This window comes from Pinus tabuliformis, chromosome 2_1, assembly GCF_031772625.1.
Source record: "Pinus tabuliformis cultivar Carrire ecotype Pingquan chromosome 2_1, CPIR1, whole genome shotgun sequence".
Lineage (NCBI taxonomy): Eukaryota > Viridiplantae > Streptophyta > Pinopsida > Pinales > Pinaceae > Pinus > Pinus tabuliformis.
In genome coordinates, this window is record NC_142299.1 from 182,167,465 (window position 1) to 182,177,812 (window position 10,348).

At 37.6% G+C, this 10,348-nt stretch overlaps 1 long non-coding RNA gene and 2 pseudogenes across 1 annotated transcript; 2 read left to right on the top strand and 1 right to left on the bottom strand.

Moving 5' to 3' along the window:
- The first annotated feature begins 6,454 nt into the window (after window positions 1-6,454).
- On the top strand, window positions 6,455-8,180 carry LOC149199317 (O-fucosyltransferase 28 pseudogene; annotated as a pseudogene).
- Window positions 8,181-8,412: 232 nt separating this feature from the next.
- LOC149199318 (uncharacterized) lies at window positions 8,413-9,890 on the bottom strand. Its single transcript, XR_016253763.1, has 2 exons — window positions 9,359-9,890; window positions 8,413-8,691 (listed from the first exon to the last, which is right to left on the bottom strand). It is a non-coding gene; the product is annotated as an uncharacterized LOC149199318 (long non-coding RNA).
- LOC149199319 (O-fucosyltransferase 28 pseudogene) lies at window positions 8,739-9,349 on the top strand (annotated as a pseudogene).
- Window positions 9,891-10,348: the final 458 nt, after the last annotated feature.

Below are 10,348 nucleotides of genomic sequence, written 5' to 3' on the forward strand. Positions count from 1 at the left end.
TGTTGTAGGGGTCCTTACAAATATGAGATGCCAGCTATTCTTTATAAATCTGAGAGAAGATTGAAGATTGAGAAAAACGCGTTTAGGATCCAAGGGAACTCAGGTGATTAGTGGAGTGATTTGTCTGGATATTCTTTTGGAGATAGGACCTTCAGGCTGCCCAACCCCATGTATTTCATTGACTGATCTTAATGATTTCATTCGGCTATGTAAAAGGTTACACCTACTTTGTAAATTTACAGTTGACAATTTAAAGGCTGTCATCATATTTTGGTCTTGAAGATCTCAATGTTGTGAAACTTACTATTGTCCCTTGCTTTGCAGTTGAAAAATAAATCATGTAAGCTATCTTGTCTCCTATTTCCAGAGAGCACTAGTATTTATGTCTGATCGATGTCATACCTACTGCTTCGTGGTGGCACTTACAAACGCACAATGCAGAGTCTGTGTGACCTATGTACACTATACATAGCAGGACTCCAACATGACAAATTGTCTTTACCACCTGGAAATTGTCTGGAAACAGAATAGATTTATGCAAAGCATCTTTGTAGTCAAACTCACCCAACACAAACTAATGATCAACAGACAACACAGTAGCAAGAATTATACACACAAACCTTTCAACAGTAAGCCTGTAACCCATTTCTGCTGCAATTAATCAACAAATGGCTATAAAAATAAAAATCTGCAAAAGTTGAGGCGTATATATATTTGTGTCTCACGCAACCATACCCAATAAAGTGACATGGCTGTTTGTTATGGGACTACCCCCATTTACATCAATTCGGCCCCCTTGAATCATAAAAAATCTGATCATACTCTGTTGGGAATGATGTGAAAGCCATATTAACAAAATATAACTGAAAATTTCTAAAAGTTTAGAGGTTCGAAGTTACCGTATGTTTATCAGTAAGCCATATAAAATTCCGTCTGAAATAATAATTATTATTGAGATTGCAACAATATTGATTACACTCCCAATGTTCAAGTGAAAAATACTGCTTGTGCTCCTGGGCAATACAGTCATTGGAAAAAAACAAATTGCAACACTCTGAAATCAATCTAGCTGGTGCATTTTGATGAGTAGTACCAAGGAAAAATCTTAAGAAATTCCAGGCAGGACCAACCTTGCATCCACTAGGACCTTACTTCACTGACCATCGTTGAGGTGATCGGAATATTCATCGTCTTGTTTGATGGTAGTGTAGATTATTATTAAGGCTAATGCATGGAATAAAGTTATGAGATCACTAGTGTGGCCTATTCGATGTCTTGGAGGTTGAATTTATTGGGAATTTGTGTTGCAAGGGTCCTGATGAATATGAGATGCCAGCTATTCTTTATAAATCTGAGAGAAGATTAAAGATTGAGAAAAACGGATTTAGGATCCGAGGGAACTCAGGTGATCAGTGGAGCAATTTGTCTGGATATTCTTTTGGAGACATGACCTTCAAGTTGCCCAACCTCATGTATTTCATTTCCTGATCTTAATGATTTCATTCAGTTATGTAAAAGGCTACACCTACTCTGTAAATTTATAGGACCTTATTTCACTGACCATTGTTGAGGTGATCGAAATATTCATCGTCTTGTTTGATGGTAGTGTAGATTATTATTAAGGCTAATGCATGGAAAAAAGCTATGAGATCACTAGTGTGGTCTATTCAACGTCTTGGAGGTTGAATTTATTGGGAATTTGTGTTGCAGGGGTCCTGATGAATATGAGATGCCAGCTATTATTTATAAATATGAGAGAAGATTGAAGATTGAGAAAAACAGGTTTAGGATCCGAGGGAACTCAGGTGATCAGTGGAATGATTTGTCTAGATATTCTTTTGGAGACAGGACCTTCAAGCTTCCCAACCCCACGTATTTCATTGCATAATATTAATGATTTCATTCGGTTACGTGTAAGGGTACAGCTGCTCTGTAAATTTACAGGACCTTATTTCACTGACCATCGTTTAGGGGATCGGAATATTCATCGTCTTGTTTGACGGTAGTGTAGGTTATTATTAAGGCTAATGCATGGAAAAAAGTTATGAGATCACTAGTGTGGTCTATTCGATGTATTGGAGGTTGAATTTATTGGGACTTTATGTTGTAGGGGTCCTTACGAATATGAGATGCCAGCTATTCTTTATAAATCTGAGAGAAGATTGAAGATTGAGAAAAATGCGTTTAGGATCCAAGGGAACTCAGGTGATTAGTGGAGTGATTTGTCTGGATATTCTTTTAGAGATAGGACCTTCAGGCTGCCCAACCCCATGTATTTCATTGACTGATCTTAATGATTTCATTCGGTTATGTAAAAGGTTACACCTACTCTGTAAATTTACAGTTGACAATTTAAAGGTTGTCATCATATTTTGGTCTTGAAGATCTCAATGTTGTGAAATTTACTATTGTCCCTTGCTTTGCAGTTGAAAAATAAATCATGTAAGCTATCTTGTCTCCTATTTTCAGAGAGCACTATTATTTATGTCTGATCGATGTCATACCTACTGCTTCGTGGTGGCACTTATAAACACACAATGCAGAGTCTGTGTGACCTATGTACACTATACATAGCAGGACTCCAACATGACAAATTGTCTTTACCACCTGGAAATTGTCTGGAAACGGAATAGATTTATGCAAAGCATCTTTGTAGTCAAACTCACCCAACACAAACTAATGATCAACAGACAGCACAGTAGCAAGAATTATACACACAAACCTTTCAACTGTAAGCCTGTAACCCATTTCTGCTGCAATTAATTAATAAATGGCTATAAAAATAAAAATTTGCAAAAGTTGAGGTGTATATATATTTGTGTCTCACGCAACCATACCCAATAAAGTGACATGGCTGTTTGTTATGGGACTACCTCCATTTACATCAATTCGGCCCCCTTGAATCATAAACAATCTGATCATACTCTGTTGGGAATGATGCCCCTTTGAGGGTTTTAAGGGTTTCCTAACCTGTGGGTATAATGCTATTGGTTTAATGATGAATCATGGTGAAAATTATGTTAGAATCCTTCTAAGGAAAAACACACAGTGTACATTGTGTGAGACCTATGTACACTATACATTACATGACTCCAACATGACAAATTGTCTTTACCACCTGGAAATTGTCTGGAAACCAAATAGATTTATGCAGAGCATCTTTGTAGTCAAACTCACCCAACACAAACTAATGATCAACAGACATCACAGTAGCAAGAATCATACACACAAACCTTTCAACAGTAAGCCTGTAACCCATTTCTGCTTCAATTAATCTATAAATGGCTACAAAAATAAAATTCTGCAAAAGTTGAGGCGTATATATATTTGTGTCTCACACAACCATACCCAACAAAGTGACAGGGCTGTTTGTTATGTGAATACCTCCATTTACTTCAATTCGGCCCCCTTGAATCATAAACAAGTTGATCATACTCTGTTGGGAATGACGCCCTTTGAGGGTTTTAAGGGCTGCCTAACCCCTATGGTAGGTATAATGTTGCCGGTTTAATGATGAATCACGGTGAAAATTATGTTAGCATCTTTATGAGGAAAATAACTCAAGCAAATGCTGATTATGGAGTTAGATCTGCTCAAAGGGAAGGAGTATGCTTCCAATGCTGCCTTAGTCTGCTACCAAGATTCAGTCCTCTTGCATGGATGAGATAATTCGCTACCAGGAGATAGAACAAATAACCTCTGCTAACTTCAATTTGTAGGTGACAGGATTCCATATGTCCTTCAAAATACACCATCAAGGAGTGCCATTCTGTTGTCACAAATGTGACAAGGAAATCTTTGCAAGTTTGATGTGGGTTTCAGGTCGTAATGAAATCTGCAAAAGTTGACGCATATATATATTTGTGTCTCACGCAACCATACCCAACAAAGTGACAAGGTTGTTTGTTATGGGAATACCTCCATTTACATCAATTCTGCCCCCTTGAATCATAAACAAACTGATCATACTCTGTTGGGAATGACGCCCTTTGCGGGTTTTAAGGGCTGCCTAACCTGTGGGTATAATACTGTTGGTTTAATGATGAATCATGGTGAAAATTATGTTAGCATGCTTCTAAGGAAAGTAACTCAAGCTAATGCTGATTATGGAATTAGATCTGCTCAAAGGGAAGGAGTATGCTTCCAATGTTTCCTTAGTCGGCTGCCAAGATTCAGTACTCTTGCATGGATGCGATAATTCTCTAACAAATAACCTCTACTAACTTCAATTTGTAGGTGACAGGATTCCATATTTCCTTCAAAATCCACCATTAAGGAGTGCCATTCTACTGTCACAAATGTGACAAGGAAATCTTTGCAGGTTTGATGTGGGTTTCAGGCCGTAATGAATTCCCAGATTCTTAAGACTACCTTTTTGAATGAACAATTAATCCCATATCAATTTTTCAAAGTGTTCTCGAAGATGAAATCACACACAGAAAACAAAGAAAAACAAAAACTTGCCTTTAACCACTTGAGAGTAGAAAATCCTTCAGTCTACGTTGAAAATGTCTACTACTGGCCTTTGCCTATCACAGGTCCAACCACAATTTTATCAAAACCACCAAACTGCCAGAATCTTAGTGATCCAACAAAAATTGAACGCCACAAACCTTCTAATAACCGACTACAAATCCCTGCCAGAAATCTCTAATCTGCCTGTCAGTAACCAGGCCAGAGATCTAAGGATCTTGCCACAAAATAGAAACTCATTACAACGGAACCAAATATGGAACTGACTGTTTTGTTTTCTATGCTAAAAGGGAAAATGGGGAATCGACATGAGATGAGGGCAGGAAAATGCCAACTAAGCTAATGGAATACCATGGTGGAGGACCTTAATGAGACATTTCCTGAACATGAAACCTTCTCGTGTAGAGACGAGCAGGAAACTTGCTAGACAATGACAAGTAGGAAACTTGCCAGGCAAGAATGCAAATGAGAGTAGGTTTTATGCCATGGTCATCAACCTTCATTCTGCAACGCAAGCTGGTTGCAAGCCATGGCCGTCTACCTTCATTCTGCAATGCAAAAACGGTCTACCTTCATTCTGCAATGCAAGCCAGGGCCGTTTACCTTTCAGGTTCGCCGGTCGAAGAAAAAGAACTCTGCAACGCAAGCCATGGTTGTTTACCTTTCAGGTTCGCTGGTCGAGAAAAAGAACTCTGCAACACGAGCTAGGGCGGTTTACCTTTCAGGTTCACTGGTCGAAGAAAAAGAACTCTGCAACGTGAGCCTACCTTTCAGGTTCTCTCGTAGAGGAAAAAGATGAAGTTTAGAGGAAAAAGATGAAGTTTAAACGGTTATTGTTTCAAATCAACGGTGGTAAACATTTTAATCGTCTAACATCAAATCAAACGGTTGGTAATAAGCCAGGTAAGATAAGAGGAGAGTTGATTTCAGAGGGAACGCCTTACGGCGTAACAAGAAAATAATTCACACATGTCAAATTCACTAATTTTCATGACTCATCATTAGTTTGTGTTTGCCCAAAATTTTATGATTTTATGAATAATTTAATATTAAAAATTCAATTTTTATTATTTTTTATTATTATTGAAATTTATTTATTTGTAAAGTGATTGATTGATGTCTTATTATTTTGATTAGTTACTAATTTTTTGTTTTTAGTTTTATTTCTTTTTCATTTAATATTTTTTGATGATTTTTAATTTTTATATTAAAAACATATTTTAATAAATTTAATTATAGACGATTATATATATTAATAAACCTAAACTAGCAATTGTCCCAAAAGGTACAAACAGAGGCCGATAGGATTAGTGAAAGGAAGAAAGTTTTATAGAAAGTCAAGCATATATAAAGGTATGTAGTGACGAAGGCAATAACCACGTTGACCATCCTGTACACATTTGATATTAGAAGAACAAAACCAAAACCAAACCATTCATATTAATATAGTAAGTGTAGAACGCGTTCATACTTAAAGCTCAATAGGTTCAATAGGTTATTGGCAGCACGGTTTTTTTTCTAAATAAAAAGTAAATTACAACGTTGTACATGGTAAATGAAAAGTGGAGAAATTTGTGATTTGCAAATGTTAAAACAAATCACTTACATTACTGGTTGACAGTAGAAGTAAAACATTAACATTATTAAAATTTTGAAACCGATTTTAAATTCATGTATTGTATTTTTCAAAGGCCATTCCTCTCTGTAAGACATTGGCTCTGCACTAAGCTGCACAAAATGCTTGCCCAGGCTATGTACCAGTCCCAGAAATGCCCAGAAATGCAGAAACTGGCACAACCAGCAGCCAGACATATGCCTTTTCTTTTGTATTTTCCACATAATATCTAAATCATTTATAGTTGCTGTTTTAAAGAAACAAATGTGATTAAAGAATTTTCATTCAGATTGAATGTGTCTTTGAAGTTTGGAATGTAGCTTGATGGCTCAAAGATCAAAAACAATACAGCAGGCTTCCTGTGAAAGTAATGCAAGAGTTAAAAGTTTAGATTTGAGATTTCCAATCTATCCTACTTTGTCCTCACAAGTAAAATACTAATGCAGCTTTTCATTTGAAAGGCCAAGTATTGAGAGGTTAGTCCAAGTTAGGCCCTTTGAAAGGCACTTCAGTTAACGATTCATCCTTGATCTATTCATACCGTATTTGTTTGCTGTAAATCATGTCATGACAGTTCTTACTGTTTTGTTAACTTACTGCCTTAAATTATTCTTAGCATGAATAGCTTACAAAAAATATATATAACTGACATTAGTCAAATTTCTGATCAGTCTCAAAATTAATAAATGCCACAGCTATTTGTCATTGGTAATCTATAATTCAATGTCTTTTCTGCCAGTGTGATAAGATTGGAAAATGTTTCTTTCAGACATTCAAATATTGTTGCCTTACTAATCATTTTCTCTTGGGATTCTTAGGATCCACATATGAGCAATATGTTTTTACAACCATTCAAAAATTTCGAGGAAAGTGCCCAACATCTCACTCAGGAAAATGGCCTCAGGCAATCAACTTTTACAATGGCATCAGAAACAGAACATGAGGTTTCTAAACTAAGAATCTTTTATTGACTGTAGTAAACAAATTGAGTTGAAATTATTTGCCAATGGTAGTAAAACCTAACATCTGGATCACGTGTCTTGGGATAAACAACTTTCTTTCATCTTGCAGTCTCCTAAAATCTGGTTGAAGCCAAAAGGCGATGACCTAGAGCAGTGTATTGGACGATCAAAAAGTTACAAAAGTGAGTTACAATCATCATTACCCTCATTTTTTATAGCCATAGAAGGTCAAAAGAAACCCGTAACATTCGATTTTATTGGTAACTCGTTTTGATCCACTGACTGATTTATTCTTTCCAGAGCTTGAGGGAGGCACAAATGGGTTCTTACTGGTCCATGCAAATGGTGGTCTGAACCAAATGCGAACTGGGGTATCTTCACAGTCAATATCATTGAAATGCAATTTTCCAATGATACTTGATCTTTCTAAAAGTGGTTTTAGTGTGTTTGGTGCTCCATTTCACATGTTAACCTCTATGGACAGCTAGAGGTAGTTAATATCTTTTTTTTTTCTGTATGCAGATCTGTGGCATGGTTGCTGTTGCAACAATAATGAATGCAACTCTTGTTCTTCCTTCTTTGGATCACACCTCCTTTTGGACTGATCCAAGGTTTTCTTACTCGAATACCTTTTCTTTGGATGTCAATCAGCATTTAACACTGACTCAAATAATTCAAACCATCTTGACGGTCTTAATTCAAATTCTTCTAGTGTTTAGAGTTTGATCTTGTAAAGTTGGTCAATATCCCAAAGAATGCTCCAAGTTTCTTATTATACTATGTATTATTTGGATACAGCATACATACTACAAGGAAGAAATGCTCCCCTTGTTGAAGAAGAATAAGATTATACAGTTTACTCTTACAGATTCTCGACTTGCAAATAACGGACTTCCTAATTCCATTCAAAAGCTGAGATGCCGTAATAACTATCAAGCCCTGAGGTACACAAAGTCTATAGAGGAGCTTGGGAAGAATTTGGTCATAAACCCGCGTGTGAAAGCTCATCCACCAGGTGCGCACCAAAGGATGCAATAAGAAGATATAAATAGAAGTGGTTATCCCCGGCACTCTAAAGAAGATCCTCACATGCTCACACATGCCCAGTTAGTGATGATGCTTAATTAGATTCTGAGATAGACAAGAAACCAGATGAGTAAACGGAATTTCAAAGTGTTTTTTCTTTTCCATGAAAAAGAATCCCAAGTTTCCGGATCACTTTCCAACTAATCACAAGGGCTATTTTCAGGCAATCACGGAATTTATAGTAAAAATAGAAGCCATTGTTTCCAGTAATTTACTATCTCAACACACCATCACTCCATTAAGGATTTCTGAAAAGTCCATATTGGCAATTTGGCGTTATCATCCCCCAAAACACAAATTTCAATAAAATCAGTCCATTTAAGTGCATATACAGACAAAACAAATCAGGAGACACAGTATGTAAATACATGCATCGAAATATCGCCCTAAAGCTAACGAGGCGAGGTGGGCATTCTATTATTTTCTAATTAAATGTCGGCTGCCTCATTGACAGAAGTACAGAAAACATTGTAGAACATAAAAACAAATTTATCACATACCAATTTCTAACTTTCAAGAACAGGGCACAATTGATCCCACCACCTGGTAAAAAATCTGAAAATGCAGTGCAGGGCATGATAGTTAATAAACCATGATGTTAAGTTCTTAAAATTGAACCTATACATGTTAAGTTCTTAAAGTTTGGGAAGTCATAATATTGATGTATGTTTGCTATCTGTAACGATGTAGATATGAGATTGGATGAAGCAGAGGAGCTGAGTGAAATGCGATACAATGTAAAGCACTGGAAGGAGAAGGACATTGATGCTGAAGACAAGCGGAAGCGGGGAGGCTGTCCTTTAACTCCACGTGAAACTGCTCTTTTCTTGAAAGGCTTGGGCTATTCACCAACAACAAACATTTACATTGCAGCAGGGGAAATTTATGGGAATGGCAGCATGAGAGCTCTGCAAAATGAATTCTTAAATGTATTTTCACATTCAACTCTTGCTACAGAAGAGGAGCTTGAGCCTTTTAAAAACTATCAGAATAGACTTGCTGCATTGGACTATATTTTAGCTCTATAGAGTGATGTGTTTTTGTATACTTACGATGGAAACATGGCAAAGGCTGTTCAAGGGCATAGACGGTTTGACATTTGCGTCAAGTTTTGGACATACCAGTAAATCAAACAAAGAAGAACCCCCAAATAAAACCGGTAAAAACCTATTTCAGATTCAGAGATTAGGAAGCTAGAAATTAAAAGGCAAAAACTACATACCTTGGATACCGGATACCGATGCAGTGAGACGTCTGAGGAGTTCAAATTTGCTGCGGCAGGCTTCAGGTCGAGCAGGAGCACAAAGATGCGGAGAAAATATGAAGCTTAATATCGCAGGGGAACCGAATAAGGAAATACGAATAGGGATTTAAGGGTGTTTTCTGTTCCACCAGGCGCGGGCGCATCCTTCAACTATGGCAAGGCACAGTGAGTGGGGCGGCGGCATCCATGAATACCTCCGCCCCTTCTTTGCAGCGAGGCCGACCACTGAAAGGGAAAGGTAAGTTGTGGCATGCGGTCCGTCTTCCAAATAAGGTTACAGGCCGATATTCCTGGTATGCAGGCCGATATTCCTGAACAAACACGAAGAGCGGCAGGTGTGTGAGGTATTCGTCTCCTCTTCGAAGACTAACTTCGCCAGCTGTCAACCTACAGTGGTTTTCTGAACAGAAGCGAATGTCGCCAGGTGTCAGTGTCAGAAGCAGTGGGACGACGAAAGGTCCCTTTTCAAAGAAAGGCCTATCGGCCTAAATATACACCAACACATATATATACCTCAATATACACCAGCGCATATATATAGCTCTTTTGTACACGTCAAGTTCATGATATAGACCTCTGGAAATGTGAAAGGTCGGGGTAAGCATCTTCCCTCTTGAATGGAGGATACGTGTCAAAGTTGCATTACATTCAACAAAGTTAAGTGGAGCGTCAATTCCATGATGTTCAGCTTTTGCAGAGCTGCTTTTGTTTTTGGCAGCATGCACACGTGTCGTTCATGTTAAAGGTCCCGGGGGAGCAAGAAAACTAATTCTCGGAAAAAAACAGGAAAGTGAAACCATTGTGGACCACACGGAAAGAGAGTATACTAGAAGCTAATTCTGGAAAGTTAAAACCCACACAATGAGAGAAACTGACCTGAGTTATGGAACGTCAATTCCATGTCCGTTTCACAGTTGGCAGAGCTGCTTTCGTTACAGACCTCTGGAA